Source organism: Marmota marmota, unplaced genomic scaffold, assembly GCF_001458135.2.
Source record: "Marmota marmota marmota unplaced genomic scaffold, marMar, whole genome shotgun sequence".
NCBI lineage: Eukaryota > Metazoa > Chordata > Mammalia > Rodentia > Sciuridae > Marmota > Marmota marmota.
The window spans coordinates 2,567,682-2,571,606 of NW_026000001.1; the positions used below are offsets into that span (position 1 = coordinate 2,567,682).

At 65.2% G+C, this 3,925-nt stretch overlaps 1 protein-coding gene across 1 annotated transcript in view; it reads right to left on the reverse strand.

Moving 5' to 3' along the window:
- Nucleotides 1–2,331, reverse strand: part of Mrgprf (MAS related GPR family member F) — a 7,859-nt gene extending 5,528 nt beyond the window's left edge. The window contains exon 1 of the mRNA XM_015503286.2: nucleotides 1,966–2,331. The gene's annotated coding sequence lies outside the window, so the exon portion shown is untranslated. The remainder of the gene's footprint in view (nucleotides 1–1,965) is intronic.
- Nucleotides 2,332–3,925: the final 1,594 nt, after the last annotated feature.

Below are 3,925 nucleotides of genomic sequence, written 5' to 3' on the forward strand. Positions count from 1 at the left end.
GCTCCCCCCCCCCCAGGAAGTGGGGAAACTGAGGTCGAGAGTGAGAAAAGGCCTTGTCAGGGGCACAGCGCAGCCACAGGTGGCTGGAGCCCTCCCTCCCGGGGGGGACTGCTGGGCAGTGCGGTGGCCTCCACTCCCCAGAAATTCCTGCCTCTGCAGGTCCACCCTGGCTGGCTGCAGCCGCCACCTCCTTCCCTCTCCGCCTGTCCCAGCTGGGCTGTGAGTCACTGGCTGCAAAGGGTGTCCATCTGTGCAAGCCGCCCGCCCCTTCTTTAACCCTTGGCCTCCAGGATCTGGTGGAAGGCTGCCACCCCGAGGGCCAAAGCTGTGCAGCGGGGTGTGGAGGGCCCAGCGCCACCCCAGGCCTGCGCCCACTTCAGGTCTCCTGCCCTCCTGCCCCCAGGCTGCGGGTGCGCCCTGGAGCTCGGTGGGGGCACATGTGCCTGGAGTGGCTCAGTGCGGGGCCTGCGTGGGTGAGGGTGGGAGCCCCTGTGTGTGGTGCCACGCACAGATCCTGGTGCTGGGCAGTGGGCGTCTTCACCCCCGCCTCAAGGCACAGCCTCGACTCCAGTTGGTCCACTGTCCATGGCCAGGGACAGGCTGCATGCTCCCCAAGGGGGGCCCGGCCCAGACTTTCCCCTGTCTGCACCCCCAGACCCACCCGGCCCCAGGTAAGCAACCTCCGCTTCCCCCCTTCCAGAGCCTTCCACATCAGGCCCTAAGCTCCCCTGGGGGAAGCCTGGACTCAGGAAAGTGTCACCCTTTCACGCTGGTCAGGCTGGACCCTGGGGCGGAGGGCTGGCCTGCCCACAGTGCAGGCCAGCATGCCGGAGAGCCCCTGCCCACCACGCTGATGGAGCTGATCCGTCTGTGTCCCCTGGTCCTGGCCCTACCAGGATACGCACAGCGACTTCACTGATGCGCAGAGAGATCTGGCAGCCCAGACGGGCCACATTAAGGACATATGTGTGACATGGGTAGGGACGTGTGGAGTGCGTGTGCTGCGTGTTGATCAGCGCTGGCTTCAACCAAAGCTGACCAGGAAGCTGCCAGCCCAGCACCCCCTGCCCCCGCCTGCACTCCCCTCAAAACCAGGACAGTGCGGCCACTGCCTGCTTCCCCCAGCCTGGCTCACCCCAGCCCTCCAGGACCCAAAGCCTCTTGTTTTCCCCTGGCGGCCGCCTGGGCTGGGCCTGAGGGCACTGGTCATTGGAGGGGCTGTCTGACGCTGCCCGTGACACACAGAGAGCCTGTCTCCCCTCTAGGACCCGGGTCCCTGCTGACAGCTGGATCCAAGGGGCTCATCCAAGGGGATGGAGACCCGGCAGAACACCGCGGGGATGTCCTCAGAGGACCCCACGCTGTGCCAGGCTCCGCCAGCCTGGGAAAAGGTGGGACCCAGCTGCCCGGCCTCCTGACCCCAGCATGTCCACTGTGGGGCTGGCCCTGCAGCTGCTCCATCCCAGATTCAGCCTCGCAGAAGCTGGTGTGCGCGGGAGCGGAGGAGCCCTCTCCTCTTGCTTGGGATGCTGCCCGCTGGGTGTTCCCTTCTAGCCCTTCCAGAAAGCTCTCTTGGACGTGAAGCCGGGGGAGGGAGGGGAAGCCCCCACCCACAGGAGGACAGAGCAGGGGCTGGCTGCTGAGGCCGGCTTGGGGCTGGGGGTTGGGGGAGGCCAGCTGGCCAGGGCATGGTCACACAGGAGGGGACTCTCAAAGTTCCTCGCTGTCCCTGAGAACCCTGCAGCTTCTGAGTGGCGGGAGAGACCTCCTGGTGGGTGACAGCCCTGCCTTGGCATCTCAGGGCTTCCTGATTCAAGAGGTGGATTTCTGGGAGCTTCCTGCCCTGACCGTGCCCACCTCCCTGCCCTGAAGACGTCCACCTCATTTTTCTTCCCTGCCTGGCCTTCACCCTACAGACCCCCTTTCCCTGAGCCCCTCCCTCGGTCCCTGGACACAGGGAGCTACCTGCCGCTGTCCTGGTCCTCGGAGTCCTTCCCTTTGTGACGGGCTCCTCCTGAGATCCCTGCCTCCGCCTGGCCGACCCACCAGGGCAGCAGGCCAGCCAAGCGCTGCCCGAGCTCGGGGAACGTGAGCTTGGTGGAGGACGGGACGAGCCCTTGCCTGCTGCAGGAGATGGCTTTGGAAGCAGAACCCGCCCCAAACCCAATTCCAGGCCCGGCAGGAGGGGGAGGGGAGGGAGGAGGAGGAGGGGCTGCGCTCCATGAGGCTTCGGGAAGGAATGCCCCGCTCAGGAGCCCCCCCAGAGCCCCACTGGGGACTCATCTTTTTGCCTGGTGACGTCAGGTTGGCCCGAGCACTGAGCACTGCGGCCGGAGTCCAGCTGTTAATCTCCCTTGTATCCTACGGCCCCCCAAATCTGTCCTGTCCTGCAGAGGGAGCTCTGCTGTCCACTGGCCTGCTGCCTTGGGTCTGCTCCCAGTGGGCATTTTGGGGTGGATGGGCGGTCCCCACCCTGCCGTCTCCACTGGGGGAGAGGCTGGCTTGGGGAAGGTGGGCGCGCAGAGGAGAGGGCTCCCTAGCGGAGGAGGCGCAGAGTCCACGGAGGGACGGCAGCACCCCCAGGTGGCGTCCAGGTCCACTCCCCCTGCCCACCCTGGAATGTGCCGGCGGGGGGGGGGCCCTGTGGCCTTCTGGAACCAGGAATTCCCTTTCCCAGCCCTAATAGCAGTCAGATGGAGTAAGTGGAAAATCACAGCCCGCCCGGGGCGAGCAGGGGAGCTGGCGGCCGCGGGGCCTGGTGCGTGCACTGCTCAGCGGGATGAGTCAGCCTCCCCCAGAGAGGGGGTCCTGGAACGTGTCAGTGGTCCGGGCACCCAGCCCAAAACGGGGAGCAGGAGGGTGGGCCGTCAGTGCTGGTGGTGAGCCCTTCAGAGTCACCAAGAAATGACTCTCCTGCCCTGGGCCCACTTTCTCATGGCCCCGGAGCCCAAGGGAATTCCATTTTCCCTGCTTGAGCCCAGGCAGGGCTGTGGGCCCCTGTGGGCGTCTTACCGAAACCGCAAGAGACTTTCCCTGCACCTGCCCCGAGCCTCAGCTTCCCGCCCGTGGAGGAGTCTGCTGTCCCTGCCCCAGAGCAAGAGGAGGAGGGAGCCCGGGACTGGGGTCTGCACTGTCCAGCGGGTCTCCTGGGGTCTCCTGGGGGTGGGACGCCCTGAGAGTCTGGGGACACCCAGACCACACCCGAGGCCCACAGAGGCTGGGCAGGCAGGGTGGTGACCTGTTCGCCTCCCCCAGGGCAGCAGCTGGGGCCCAGCTGGGCCGCTTGTTTACAAGGGGAGGCTGGGGAAGGCCAGGGAGGCTGAAGTCAGTCAAGTTCCAAGTGTAATTGCTTTTGGACACTTAAAAGGAGCTGCGTGAAGTGGGCAGAGGCTCTGGACTCTGCCGCCTTATTTGGTATGGAAATTTGTTTCTTTCTAAACCAGAGAGAGGTGCTTCGGATGGGAGCCGCGCCTTGGCCTGGGCCGCAGAGTCCCATTTGCCACAGTCGGGTCCGTCGGCTTCTGAACAACAGGGACCCAGTCCTCGGCGCAGTTCCATGTCTGCTGAGGGCCCCACTCCTGGTCCGCAGAGGGTGCTTTGTCCTGGTGACCTCGCGAGGTGGAAGGGGCCGTGGGCTCTCTGGGGTCCCTTTTACAAGGGCATCGACCCACCTCAGGACAGCTCCACCCTTGTGGCCTAGTCACCCCCAAAGCCTCTATCTTCTAATGTCACCATCTTGGGGGGAGGGTTCCAATAGGGAATTTAGGGGCACTCCCTGGGCCCTGGGTTTCCTCATGAAGCGGTGCCCTGGCTCCGTGAGTGGGACTACTCACTCACTCACCAGGCTCAGGGCTCAGTTGTGAGGTGTCCAGTCCAGGGCCAGCCCACGTGGTGACCTAGACACAGGCCCTGCTCTACTGGCTTT